The sequence below is a fragment of the Pan paniscus genome, chromosome 4, assembly GCF_029289425.2.
Source record: "Pan paniscus chromosome 4, NHGRI_mPanPan1-v2.0_pri, whole genome shotgun sequence".
Lineage (NCBI taxonomy): Eukaryota > Metazoa > Chordata > Mammalia > Primates > Hominidae > Pan > Pan paniscus.
In genome coordinates, this window is record NC_073253.2 from 42,621,703 (window position 1) to 42,637,093 (window position 15,391).

General features: G+C 38.8%; 1 long non-coding RNA gene across 1 annotated transcript in view; it reads left to right on the forward strand.

Annotated features, from left to right (window-relative positions):
* The window catches only part of LOC103784764 (uncharacterized), a 202,299-nt gene that overhangs the window by 73,646 nt on the left and 113,262 nt on the right, over positions 1-15,391 (forward strand). The window contains exons 5-6 of the long non-coding RNA XR_010112119.1: positions 4,306-4,537; positions 7,395-7,576. This is a non-coding gene — a long non-coding RNA (uncharacterized LOC103784764). The remainder of the gene's footprint in view (positions 1-4,305; positions 4,538-7,394; positions 7,577-15,391) is intronic.

The window sequence follows — 15,391 nt, forward strand, 5'->3', positions numbered from 1 at the left end:
AAGTTTCTTGCTTAAAATTGCTTTAAAAGGTGTAGTATAGATGATAGTAAAAGTCACTTGCTGGCATTTATCATTGAAATGTTGGTCTTTAGAAATGAATTGCTGTAAAAAAATAAATTTGGTATTGCTGCTGTTCTTAAAAAAGCATACTGAAATCATAATCCCTCTGAAGTTGATGACTTCATTTTTTTCATTGTTGAAAACTGTTACTCTGCTATTGGATTAATTAAGAGTCTGTGTTCAGAAATCTTTTTTTTTCTTTTTTCTTTTTTTCATACAGGGTAATGCTTTGTCACCCAGGCTGGAATTCAGTGGCACGCTCAAGGCTCACTGCAGTCTCAACCTCCTGGGCTCAAGCAATCCTCCTACCTCAGTTTCCCAAGTAGCTGGGACTACAGGCGTGCACCACTACACCTGGCTAATTTTTCTATTTTTGTAGAGATGGGGTTTCACCATGTTGCTCAGGCTGGTCTCGAACTCCTGGGTTCAAGCGATCTGACTGCCTTGGCCTTCCAAAGTGCTGGGATTACAGGAGTGAGCCACTGTGCCCAGCCTGGAAATCTTAACTTTGAAATAGGAAAACAAAATTAAGGTTTTTTTCTTGCTGTGGTAAATGGTAGCATTGGCCCTAATCCTTCAACCCTTGCTGTGTCTCTGTCCTTTGCTATGTGAATTTACAGTTCCCTTCACTCCGGTGAGTGGAGGATATTTTCTCTGCCCTGTGATATTGTGCTGGCTGAAGAGAATAGAACAGAAGCAACAGTGTAACAGTTCTGAGTCCAATTCTTTTGTGATTCTGTTTCTCTTGTGCCTCTGCCATTACCATGAAAGAATATGCCTCCTCTCAACTGCCCATAGGTGGAAGAGGGTGAGGGGCACAAGGAACAGAGCCACCCAAACTGAGCCCAGGCTAGATCAGCTGGGCCCTGGCCCACACAGCGATGTGCAAATTAAATAAATGCCTATCGTGGTATGCCACTGAGATTTCATGGTTATATGTTACACAACATTATCATAGCAATATCTAACAATACTGTACAAAGAGAATTTCAATGATAGCACCAAAAATAGTTATCCACAGTGAGTTTTCTAAACATTTGTAGCAAAATGACATATATAGTGTTTTGCTTGTGTGTTAAGAGCCTAGATTAAAAATAATTGTGGTAGCAATTCTTAGAAATATAGATGTTAATCAATCCATGATAATATTAAATTAAATAAGTCATATGAAAAGTATAAAAGTTTGGGTTGTGCTTGCCTTACTTATTCATCTTTTACACAATGTCTGTTACCTTTCAATACATTCAACAAATTCTTACTGAATTTGAAATAAATGAATGAAGGAGTGAAATATCTTTTCCTTCCTTAATTTTCATTATTTTTTTCCCCTTAAAAGTTTACTACAAAAAGGCAAAACATCTAAAGAAGAGACTTCAAACAACAAACAAACCAATCAGAAATTCACAAATCATTGCTCTAGGTCAGTGGTTCTCAATGGGATGTGACTGTGCCCCTCAGGGGAATTTGACAATGTCTGGAGACATTTTTGGTTGTCATATCTAGGGGTAGGGTGCTAATGACATCTAGTAGGTAGAGGCCAGGGATATTGCCAAATATCCTACAAATGCACAAGATAGACACCCCCCCCATAATAAAGAATTATTTAGCCCTAATAATTTTGTGTGTCCTTTGATTATTTTTGTATTCTTTTGTCTTGCAGGTTCCTAAATCTTTCCCTCTTGTTTCTTTTTGCATTCTCCACGCAGTCTCCAAAGATCACCTCTACTTTTCCTTTGTCTTTTTCTTCCCCAGCCTTTCCAGAACTGCCTCCCTGAATCTCATGTCACTTTTCAGTTTCTTCCTTGTTGTCTGTATTCTTATCCACAAAAACTCTCTTTCAGTATTTTGACATTGAAGATGGGCTTTCTCTTTCTGGGAGCTATTTTAGCTTAATCCCCTCTTCTCTCTTCCTCCCAGATTTTCTGGAGATCCTCTTTCCCCTGATCAATCTCTGCTAAGGTTTGTAGTGGAAGATTTAGTATAGTGTGTCTGTACATACTTTTTTTTGTTAATTACAGATAATTTAAAGTTTGTAGTGTTACTGGTTTTGATGAAGGTGTGGAATTTGTGTATGTATCTTTTTTCTTCTTTTTGACCTATGTTGTTTTTGGGAGGATGTGTGGAGAGATTCAGATTTAGGTAGCCACCATTATCTCAGCTATCCAGAAATGATGTCATTTGTTTTTTAACTTTGCTTGTAGTATCCTGGTTGTAAAGAAGTTTTGCAATTTTGTGTAGTTAAATCTGTCTTTCTATGTTGTTTGTGGACTTTCATCATGCTTGAGAAATGTTTGTTCCCCTCAAGATTGTAAAAATGTAATCTCATATTTTTTCCAGTATGTTTTTTTAAACAAAAATTTAAAAATCTGAATGTATTTATATTGTAGGACATAGGATTCAATTTTTTTTTTCTTTTTCTACTTCTATTTTAGAGCAGAGTACATGTGCGGGTTTGTTACAAAGGTATATTGTGTAATGCTGAGGTTTGGATAAACTGAAATCATTACCCAGGTGGTAAGCACAGTACTCAACAGGTAGTTTTTCAGCCCTTTCCCCACTTTCTATCTCCTCCTCTCTAGTAGTCCCCAGTGTCTATCATTCCCATTTTTAGGATATAGGATTCTAATTTTAATTTTTCCTATAGATAGTAGATTTAAAAAATAATATAGGATTTCAGGCAGGTAAGTGTCCTTCCCAAATTCTTAGGCTAAAGAAATATTAAAGCCTGTATAGGGCATTTGTAAAGAATTTTGATTTGAAAATTCCCTGGTGCAACCTATACCAACTTGTGAATAAGCATTTGAAATACAAGTATTTAAAGATTAGGAAATGATTGTGCTCTGTGCACACAATCAGGCGTGGCAAATAAATTTTGATTCATGTACCATCTCTAGTTGATAATGGCTGCCTTGGAACTCTGGGTTGAGAAAGGCTGTCAGGCCAAATTTGAGCTCAGCTGAAAAGAAGGACATAATGACTACTGATAGGGAGAAGTGAGCTCTGCATCAGTGGAGATGCTGTGAATACAACACATTGCCATTCCCATAAGCACCTTTAATTTTGATCATCATTGCCTAGGATGGTGTCTGGCATATGGTAGAGCTTGAGCACAAAAGTTAGGCTGCCTGGGTTTGGTTGGATTCTGGCTTTAGTACTTACTAGTTTTATAACTTTGGGTTGATTATTCAGCCTCTCAGCATTTCACTTTATCTGTGAAATGGGTGTAATAATAACATCTATCATATAAAGTTGTTTTAAAGAATAACAACTTATATGTAAAATGTTTAGAATAGTCCATGATTTATTATAAACAATAGTTATTATTATTATTATTCCAGATGTTAGTTATCTGTGGAATGAATATATTCAGCTGTTTTATTACAATGTTCCTTGTGTGTATAGGAAATTATGCTAGTATCTGTGAGTCTAATGGTGTTAACCACTCTTTTGGAAAGTTTAATTATACTCAATAAGAGAATCATATTCAACATAGATGTTCTATTTAGTATCTACTTACCCGAATTATAGAAAAATTATATTGCCTTTAGATATTAACCTTGCAAATCCAGAAATTTATAATGTGACCCATTGTCTTAACAAACTCAGAAAAGTTTATTGGGAGAATGAATATGAGGTGTTATGAGCTCCTCAGAAGAAAGTTGCTATTAAGTACAGGATCATAAAATCATGAAATGTGAACTAGAATATTGTGAATCTTTGACATTTATCTCCATAGTTGAATCTATATTAGGCTAATAAATTTCGAATGGAGTTAATTTTAGTAATTTCAGAAATCTTATTTAAGTACGTCACACTTAAATAAACTTTGCACAGCAGATGCTATAGGTGAGAACGTGAACTTGAATCCTATTCTCAGGAAGAGGTTTTCAAAAATAAAGAGAGCATATTTCGATTTGTTTATGTACATTTACTGCAAAGGAAGAGCCAAGCAGTCATCAATAGTGCAGCTGTGGATAACTATTGGCTTTAAGCTTTGCTTTAAATGAATCTGTGTGTGTTCTGCCTTGGATCACTTCCTGAAGTCAATACTCCTTGGCCTCAAAGGACCTCTCTGAGATCTAAAAAGATGTCTATCCATGGAGATAACATTTAGGGAGATTACTACTGTGTTTTAAAATTCATGTTTAAAATCCACTCTCTTTAAAAATAATCATTGTTATCTTTCAGGAAACAAATCACATGCAATTACGTAACTGTGTTTCTATTTTCTGTTGGAAATTTTAGAGAAGATTATCAAGGTTATCTGTGCTCAATGTGTGCATCTCAGATCAGCAGCATCAGCATCACCTGGGAGCTTGTTAGAGATGGAGACTCTCAGGCTCCACGGCAGACTTCCTGAATCAGAAGCTACAATTTAACAGGATCCTCGGGTGATCTGAAAATGCAATAAAGTTTGGGAAGCACTGCTGTTGGTCATTAGACAATCTAATGAACTAAGACTTTTGCCGAGCATCTGGTAGGTGGAGGGGGTCCATCATACAATTCTGAATGGCAGTCATTTAGATAAGTACAAGTTGGCTAAGGTGGGAATAAAATGTTTGCTCAAATGATCTGTTAATTTTTGTAAAAAGAAGAAAGGGCAATAATACCAGGAGTTATTAAATTGTAATACCCGAGGGTATTAAAATGAAGAAAGGCAGTGTCTGATGGCTGTGTGTCAGGGGAGTCATGCCCTATTGCATAATTAGGAGTGTATTGTTTCTGTTCTCTGCTTTTACAGTCAGATAAACATTGAACAGACATCACATCTGTTTAGTGATTCAGGAGTTGGACTTTCGAGGGGGAAAGTTATCTAATTATAATGTCACTAAACGTGTGCTAATTTCACAACACTCATTTTTCGGTCTTCTATGGAGAGTGAGATTAGGAAACATCCAGAAAGGGCAAGTCAGGTCTGTAGAATGAAGTCAGCAATCATTGGTTAATTTAAACAAAACAGCCACCCAGCCCAACCCATACACAATCATCCTGTTGCCTTCTGCAGACACTTTCTCTGTTGGAGCTGATATCCAAGGACATTTATCCTCTCTTTCCCAGGCTTAAAGCACAGGTGGATTTAAAGCTCTCTTTCGTATGGTTTGTCACGAAGTAACAGTAACTGATAGATGGTGTCTCCACTCTGGATATAGAGCGAGCTAATGAGATTTGACGATGGCCACTGGTTAAAGACCCAGGACTGATGAGTGCGCTAGTGACTCTAGTGACCCCAGCCTACTGATTTTTATTGACAGCCTGTTGACATAACTAAGAGTTTGTGATTTAAGCTTTTTTAAGCCCTTAAATAAAATAAAAATAAGGTCTTTCTAATAGTACTTCTTTGTAATTTGTCTTAATTAAACATACCACCTTTTTTGGAAGCACTCTGTTTTTTAGTTATTTGCAAAATGGCTTTGTCTAAAGAGAAGTGTGTGTGCGGGTGTGTGTGTGTGTGTGTGTGTGTGTGTGTGTGTATTTTTTACCATCCCGCCTCCTGCTATGGCAAAACTCAGCAACATATGAAACCCGAGAGCTGTAATTGATTTTTCCATTTCTATGTTCTTGGGAGATGGAAGTAAAAGGGTTACATCAGAATCTTTCTAGAAACATTCTGCTCTAAATCAAACTCTGCTGGTGAGTAATCGTTGTTGCCTTGGTGAGCTTTATTGCCATTTGCTGATGCAGCTTGCTGTAGCCAAACTACCACAAGGGACGTATAATGGGAGCCCTGTATTCAAGCCCTTCTTGGAAGAAATCTATAAAAGAGCAGAGATGTGAACCTAGCAATAAATCCTAGAGGCATTTGTGCTGGAGCCATGAAATGATACCAATAACTCCTTAGTAACACATTAAAGGGACAATAAAGGGAACTCGCCAGGGAATTTTATGTATTAAGGCTATTTTTAATTGAAACTCATCAAAGAGACAACAGAGCATGAGACAGCAGCTGTTTCCCCATTGCTTTTCATTCATTTTAGATTTTATTGTGAACTCTACTTTTATCTTGCCACTTAACAGCTCATTATTTAAAACAGCCTCAAAGATTGGTCAACGCTACTCAAGAGCCCCTAAGTGGGTTCATCAACCTATAAGCTCCACACTTGTTCTCACCCTTTCAGAGCTGCTTTCTGTGATCTCATCTAGACGTCCTCAATAAGTCAGTTAAGTAATCGGCCAGTCAGTTTAGGCTGAGTTGGTGCCTACTATGTGTCTAGTAGTATGCTAAGTGTCACAGAGAATATGAGGAAAGAGAGATCACTGCTCCTCAAGGGGCTCAGAGCTTATTTAGAGCTGCTCAGAATAAAACAAGGGGGCCAGGAGAATAATGCAAAGTAGAGTTAAATGCTAAACCGTTTAAGGAGTGGGGATCTCAGGGTGGTGGGAATAATGAGGGAGGGTTTCTTGGAAGAGGAGGACCCGAGATGGGCTCTGAACAGGAGGCAGAGAGTAAGGGCAAGTGGGAGGTGTTGTAGGTGCAGACAGGGCTGTCTGAAGCATGAGCTTTATGTTAGAGACTGGTGGGAAAACTTGGATGAATTGGGGGTGGGATGTAGGGTAAAGAAGATGATATAGGAGGACTTCACTTGGAGAAGACCAAACTGGAGCCAGAGAGGTAAAACTGTGGTGCCTCCAAGGCGGGAGAAGATAAGGGAAGGGGAAGGGGAAGGGGGTATAGTGGGGGAAGGAAGAGCCGAAGAGACATTGTAAAGGGCTTGAGGTCTCTTTCCCCCATTTTAGAAATTCCTTAGCTAACTTCCTTCTACTCAATGTTTCTCAGAATGTGTTCTGTGAACCACCTACATTGAACTTGTTAAAAAGGCAGATTTTTGGCAGACTCCTTGGACCTACTAAATTAGAATCATTGGAAATACAGATCTTTAATAATTCCTATACATTTTACCCAGGAGGAAATGGAAGCTCAGGGAGGCTAAGTAATTTGCCCAATTATCACAAAGCTCAGAAAGTAGTGGAGCTGCGGCTTGCATCCAGCCTCCAAAGTTCATTCTGTTTCTATCCCAGTTGCCTCTCTGTTTACTCGATCTCTATGTTGTATGGAGAAACTAGGCTGGCCACATTTGTGTTGTGGCTTTCATGTGTTTATGTTTTTAAAAAAGTTTTTTCTTGTGTGCTGTATGTTTGCGGGACAAACATTCTGACAATAAAGGGAATAAAAAAGTTATCCTCAATATTTTACCTCATCAAGTGAACTATTTTCATTTATAATGTTTCTAATGGGCTGGGAGAGATAGCGTAAATGTAGCAAAATGTCCACAATTAATCAATCTGGGTGAAAAGCTCTTGGTTCCATTTTTTTGTCTTTCCTTTTTTTTCTATAGAGTTGAAATTTTTCAAGATGAAAAGTTGCTAAAGAAAGAGAAAGGGAAGCGGTTTGCTCCAGTATTCCTCTTTCTACCTTCCCACTGACTGGGAAGCAGCAGTTAGCAGAGCCACAGCCTTGGATTAGAGATAAGAGGGACGTGTTGAGGAAGGTGGAGTCTCCCCCACAGCCCTGGACCAGGTACGTCTGTGCTAGCGTTCAACACAGAAATAAACACCTATCTTATTTAACAACAACAAAATGACAACACAACCACTTTTAGTTATCAGTGTGGTTTCTGGACTGCTTGGGTCCAATCCCAGTTCCTCCGCTTGCTAATTAGGTGAGTTATTGAAACCTGTGTCCCAGTTCACATGTTTTAAATGGGTGTAATATCACTTTTCCATAGGGTTGTTTTGAACATTGGTCACAACATGTGACACATGTAGAATAGTGCCTGGCATACAGTAAGCATTCAATACATGTAATTACTATTACATGCATTTAATACGTGTATCACATGTAATTAAATATAACTATAAAACACCAACGAAGTTGACAATGAACTGCAAACCTGGCTCTGAGGGACACTGGGCAAGTTTTTGTGGAAGTCAGAGGAAGAAAGTGAGTTTCATATTGGTTTGGGATTTGAGGTAGTTCTGCAATAAAAGGAATGTTGGTGTCAAACTAGGTATAAATCTGTATTTTATGTGATAAACAACCTATAAAAAGGCCATAGGAAAAGCAAGTCTATTCATTTACTTTCAGGCTCCAGTGCCAACAAAAGCCAAGAAGAACCTCTGGGGCAATCAGTCTGTGAGTGCCTGGGATATATTGCTGTTACAATGGGGTCAGTGAGGGCCAGTTGAGAGAGTGCTAGGCTGACAGACAAGGACCTGGGCTTCCAGCTCTGCCACCTACCAACTGTGTGATTTCTCTGGTTTTAGTTTCCCCATCTGCAGGAGGGGGTTTGATTTTAAAGATCTGGATTCTTAAGTAAGCATTGCCTGGAGGAGTTTCTTTGAATTTAAGCAGAGATCATTCAATAATGCTTCACCTTTCATTTCCAATATAGCAGGCAGATATTTATTGTTATGCCAGTCCTTTGATGCCTACTGACTCAACCCATGCCCTCAGCTTTACAGCCTGATGCACTTATCTGGGTGGAGACGTTTGCTTTCCTGCATGGATCCTTGTTCATTTGTTCATTCATTCATTCATTCATTCATTCATTTAATATATATGTATGTGCCAGACTCTAAGCTAGGCTCTGGCTACACAATGATAAACAAAACAGCCATAGTCTCTGCGTCCTGACATGTAGAGTCTCATGGATGAGGCAGCCAATAAACAAGGAAGCCAACAAAAGAAAATATACTTATAGAATTGTGTTAGGCACTATAAAGGAACACAACGAGCATCACTTGGTAGGCTGGCTGGGAGATTTCTGAGGATATGAATTTAGGTAATCGTCTAAATTTTAGGGGAAAGAAAGCTCTCTTTTTATTACTCTCAGATATAATCACTTTAGTAGTATTAGGCATTATATCTACATCCATCTCTGCATCTATGTCTCTGCTGCTCAGCCTGTGTCTGTATCCGCATCTGTTTCCATTTTCATTTCCATATCTATATCTATCTCCAAGGAAGCATATAGCTTGTATTATTTTACAACTTGCTTTTTTATTTGTGAAACAAATCCCAGGCATCATATCATTTCATCTGTAAATATTTCAGCATATACACATGTTTTTCCTAGGGGGGGTTCGTACTGTACTGAGGTGGTAAGGGAAATAACAATGACAGCTATCAATCATTGCATTTGGGCCACTGAGAATAATTGGACAAACAGTTCTTACTCTAATAGCTTTCCAATAATAGCAGCAACAATCATTAACATTTATTTAACATTTACAACTTTATCCCAATTTTCTCATTTTATTCTGTTAGGAAGCATTTTTTACTCATTTTACAGACAAGGAAATGGAGGATCAGAGAAGTGACACAGACATCCTCAAGTTGACAAAAGAGGAGAGACACTGCTTACACACTGTCAGTCTAGGTCTGAATTCTCTGCATCTTGATGTCTTCTGATCACCAGGATATGCCCAGTGCTCCTAAACTCTAGTTAACAAGATGCATTGGGATTTTAATTGGATATTAATTAATAATTTGGACTGGAAGTGTTTCCTCAGCATGACAGAGCAGATAAGACCAAAGTAAATATTCGATAATGTATTTAGTAAGATCCCACTTTTAAGAACTTACTGGCACATATGCAATGTGAAAGAATTATACCTTCCAAAAAATATAAAGAGGCCCTCAAATTCTAGGAAATACTGGATACCAAGTGAGCTGTTTGATTTCATTTCTGTCTGTGAGTTTTTCAGTTTCTTATAAAGTAACATGTTCTTTCCTAGCATATACATTTGAACACAAATTTCAAGTCCTGAGTCATATTATTAAGCACAAAGAGCTAGATATGTAACCCATGGATAGGGAGGCAACAATGGATGTGCTTCCTCTCCAGCAGAGGAAATCAAGCCCTCCTCCTTGTTATTCCAGTCTATCACAGCAAACTGATTACTAGGATGCATTTTGAATAGCTCATCTAAAATGACTCGAGGCAAGCAGACACTTGAGATTTTATAATCAACCTTTGGGCTTCTATAGATCATTCTTATGCACAGAGGGCACCTTTGACAGATGAATAAACATGCGTGGGTTTTGCTGGGGATTAAACTGGTCATTCTTGTATGCTATTAAAAGATTTTCTATCTGGGTTGCCAGATTTCTGCAGAGACAGAGAAACAAGTATTTTTTAACTTGAAAAGATTCCATGATACTACTAGTAATAATAATAATTAAACTTTCCATCATGCTTTGTAGTTTATCAGGAGCTTCTAATTATCTTATTAACAACACATTGAATTTAGCATTCTTTTCACTTTCAATGTTTTAGATGAGGGAACTTAGACTAAGAGACATTTAGTAACTGGAAACCATGTGCTTCAAGCATGGGTTCCAGTGTTTTCTGTAGCAATTTGTAGCTTTGCACACTCAGCAATCATAATGAACAATAAGATTTCAGTTCCAGGGATGGTGCTAATATCTTTCTTGGATGATGAAGGTTATCTAAAGAGGAGACAATCCAATCTATCACCTTCTTATGCTTCCAGCTCTGCTGAGGGAGTGCATTTTGCTTCCAGCACAGTGCTCAACTCACACAGTTCCCATGGAAACCCAGGGGCTACAGAGGTGTCTAGACCCTGTTTGGCACTCTAACCAGAAGTATTCCCAGAGACTACAAGCACACTGCACACCTTGGCTCAGTATCAAACTGGAGACAGGCAGAGAAAGAAAGATCTTCCTCCCCTACTTTCCTGGGGAGGTCTTGAGGAGACTTCCTTTTTGTTAGTTGTTTCCAAATTGTCCCTATCTGAGTGGTTCTCAAATGGTGGGTCTTCGCGTGGTCATGAAGGGCCTGCAAGAAGATAAGGGCACCAAGCGTGGCCTGTGGCTGAGATAAATGAAGCATCTCTCATATATGTGTTATGATTTTTCAAGTAAATGAGGTTGCTATTGGGCTTAATTAAAATAAAAACTAATTTAAGAGCAATGCTACATAGCTTTTTGCCATGATGTATTTTTGTAACCAGTGATTATGAAAACTACTGCCACTCTCACATGGGGAATGGCGGAATTGTTTACTGTGAAACTCTGCTCTTACATGGAAGGCTGGGAACCCCTGCTTACTTCCAGAGGAGTAGGGCTGCGATATGCAGCTGATGATGTTCTCTTCTTTATGTTGCTTACAGCTATGATGGCTCCCATTATTGATGGGACACAGAGTCTCATCCTTTGAGGTTAGAGCCACAAGGATCCTCAGAGATCAGCCAGTCAGAGTCCTCATTCTAAAGATGAAGAACCTAAAGCCAGGAGAGGTGGAGTGACTTGCCAGAGGTCATATACTTAGTGGAGGCAGGCTGGACCCAGGTCTGAAGCCCTCTGACTCTTTGAGTCCAGAGTACCCACTTGGCTGCCACTATCTGTAGTAGCCCTTAATTATAATGGCCTCATTATCTGAATCTTCATAGCAATAGGTGGTAGACCTTTGCATTCCCCTTTTATAGATGGAGAGGCTGAGGCACTAGGCAATCGGGAACTTGCCCAGAGTCATCCATCTAGTGTATATGAATTGGGCTGTACCCCCGGGGCACCTCAAAGCCCATGTGCTTGACTACTGCACCATGTATATATGGGGTCATATGACATTATTTTGTAATCTGCTTTTTTCACTTAAAAATATATCATTAAATTTTTCACTAATGTTTTCTACCCCATGATTTCAATTTTATTATATACATTATACTCTGGTACGAGCAGCTTCACTGTCAAATTTCACTAATGGAAACAGTGCTAAATTTTGCAGAAAATTATTTGTTATTTCCTTAGGCTAAATTCCCAGAAATTAAATTGCTGGACTAAATTTAGGCATACACATTTAAAAATATTTTGCTATGTGTATTAGTCTGCTTGGACCATCATAACAAAATACCACAGACTGTGGTTTCAACAATAGAAATTAATTTTCTCACTGTTCTGGAGGCAGCAAGGTTCCAGCAGTGTTTGGTGTCTGGTAAGAACTCTCTTCCTGACTTGCAGGCTACCACTGTGTCCTCCCATGGCCCTTCTCCTGTGTGTGCATCAGAGACAGAGAGGTCTCTGGCCTCTCTTTCTCTTCTTATAAGAACACCAGTCCCATCGGATTAGGGACTCACCCTTATGACCTCGTGTAACCTTAATTACCTACTTAAAGTCCCTATCTCCAAATATAGTCACTTTGATGGCTAGGACTTCAAAACATGAATCTGGAGGAGGGAGGAACAATTCAGCTCTAAGGACAGTATTCCAAACTGTCCTTTAGTTGGGATGTACAGTTGATGTGTCTACCATTGGTGCATGAAGAGCTTTCCCCTGAACCCTTGTCAACACAGTATTGTTTAAAAATATTTGTCAATTTGATGGCTAAAAAATCATCTTTCATGGTTCTAATTGCAATAATTTTTCATACATATACATTTTGGATGCATTTCCTATTTATTCCGTTTATCCATTTTTCTATTTGTTATTTATCATTTGAGACTTACTTGGGCGTATATACTTTTTGTCATATGCTACTAAGTTTTTTTGCAGGTCATTTTTACTTTATAATTTTGTTTATGAGTATCACTTTTTAAATTTTATTGTGATTTATTAGATAATATTATACTTTAAAATATGATTTTTAATTACCAGCGTGTATCTTTGCTTCTTTATTTTATTTTATTTTTATTTAATTTTTGAGATGGAGTTTCGCTCTTGTTGCCCAGGCTAGTGTGCAATGGCGTGATCTTGGCTCATCACAACCTCCGCCTCCCAGGTTCAAGCGATTCTCCTGTGTCAGCCTCCTGAGTAGCTGGGATTACAGGCATGTGCCACCATGCCCGGCTAACTTTTTGTATTTTTCTTTTAGTAGAGACGGGGTTTCTCCATGTTGGTCAGGCTGGTCTCAAACTCCCGACCTCAGGTGATTCACCAGCCTCGGCCTCCCAAAGTGCTGGGATTACAGGTGTGAGTCACCGCGCCCGGACTTGCTTCTTTATTTTATACAGGAAATACGAATTTATTATAGCAAGCCTAAGAGGCATAGACAAGCAAGACAAAGAAAAAAATCACTTAGATGTAACCCCTGTAGACATTTTTGGGTATAGCCCTTCAGACTTAACCATGCAAATATATACATGTGAATATCTATGTTATACATAGCCTTTTAAAAGTTTTGTAAAAATGGGATCATACTTGTACCAAACCTGGTTTATGCAACAGCCCAAATTTGTTTGGTCCTGCTTCTCCTTGCTTGTCTGATGGAGCTGCCCTAGGTAGCCCTGGTGACCACCCCTGCCCCTGCCATTGGCACCACCTCCAACAAGACACACCGTGAGTGTCTCTGGATGGGACCCACAGAGGCCATAGCATTCCCAGTGGCTGCTTGGAGAGGCCAGGCAACACAACCCAGAGAAGGAGGGAGAGAGAGGGCTATTGCCCTGTGGGGGGACTTTGACAGTGAGAAACAAAAGGTGGAAGGGACCAGCAGAAAAAGGATTCATCTTGCCTTCATCCAGTGGACTGTTCTGACAAGCAGTGGTATGGGCACCTCTTTAGAGATGTTTTGTTTGTGCAACATTGTGATACTTAATAATGCATCATGATGAATTTGCTCTCCCTCCTTCCCTGCCTCACTTTTCTGCTTCCTTCATTCATGTTTCCTTAGGATTGCACCTCCAAAAAAGCACTGGAGCAAAAATGTTTGCCTCATACTGTATATCCTGGAGAATTTTGGCTAAGACTCTTTTTGTATTTTTATCCCACTGTGGCAAATTGATTTGTTTAATTTTGAGCAATTAGCTTTAACTATCTTGAGTGTTGTGTTGAGAAAGATTCTGAAGCTCTGCTCTAAGCTGAAAAGAAAGTCATGGTTGAAAAGTAATATCTATGATGTGTGTTTGGAATGGGCTTGGCAGAGTGGTAGAATGTGTAAGCTGAATTGACTTCCTGAAAGATCATCCGAGTTTATACAGCAGTATACTGAACCCTACATACATACAGTACTATGTTTTTCTCCTATACGCATATATGTATAATAAATTCTAATTTATAAATTAGGCACAGTAAGAGATTAACAACAATAACTGATAATAAAATAGAACAATTGTAACAATGTACTGTGATAAAAGTTCTATGAATGTGGCAAATCCCAGCCAGGCACCATGCCTCTCTGCCTTCTTCTCCACTTTTGCTGTTTCCTGTCACTTCTCCTTTGAATTCCAGTGTCCTCTCTGGATAATGTATTTGAAATGTGACTGTTTATACACTATTTTGGTTCTTCTAAGTGGAAGGGGTGGGCATAAAATGCTTCTGGTCAGTCATCTTGAAGCCCACTTCCCAGGTACAGGGAGGTTTTAGGGCAATGAAACTGTGCCATATGATACTGTAATAATGGTGGATACGTGTCAAACTCCCTTTCTCTCTCTCTCTCAAAATATCTTATCGTCTGTACTAACCTATTTTCAGATTGCAGTTGATCACTGGTAACTAAAACTGTAGATAATGGGGGACTACTGGGTATGATTGTCATTTCTTGTGTTGCAGATTTTCTTCTAAAATAATTTTTCTTTCTCTTGGGGTACACCCTTTAGAAATTCTTTACTGGGAATCTCAGGTTTTGTTCTTCTGAAATATTTTTATTCATTCTTGAATGGCAGGTTTTTGGAGTATAAAATTTGAGGTTCATGATTATTTATTTTCACTGAGCACATTTAAGAAATTATTTTAAGTGGCCTCCACTGTTGATTTTGAAGTCAACTGTCAGTCTATTTGTCTCTTCTTTGTAGGTAATTTGTATAGTTTCCAGCTGCTCTTAAGATAGACTCTGTATTCTAAGTATTCTTCTATCTTACTATGATGTGTGTAGGTGTGTCTTTAAATTTATTTATTCTGTGTGGAATTCATTGTGCTTCGTGATTAAAAAATGCATGGAATATTCTGGAATATTATTTATACAATCTCTTCAAGTGTTGTCATTCCTTTATTCTTTCTTTCTTTCTTTTTTTTTTTTAGATGAGGTCTTGCTCTTTCGCCCAGGCTATGGTAAAGTGGCATGATTGCAGCTCACTGTAACCTCCACCTCCTGGGTTCAAGCGATTCTCCTGCCTTAGCCCCTGGAGTAGCTGGGATTACAGGCATGTGCCACCATGCCCAGCTAATTTTTGTATTTTTAGTAGAGACGAGGTTTTCCCATGTTGGCCAGTTTGGTCTTGAACTCCTTACCTCAGGTGATCCACCTGCCTTGGCCTCCCAAAGTGCTAGGATTAACAGGCATGAGCCACTGCTCCAGGCCTCCTTTATTCTTTTTGTAATCTCTGCTGTTTCTGAAACTCTGAGTAGACGTATGTTGGTCCTTCTCATTCTTTTCTC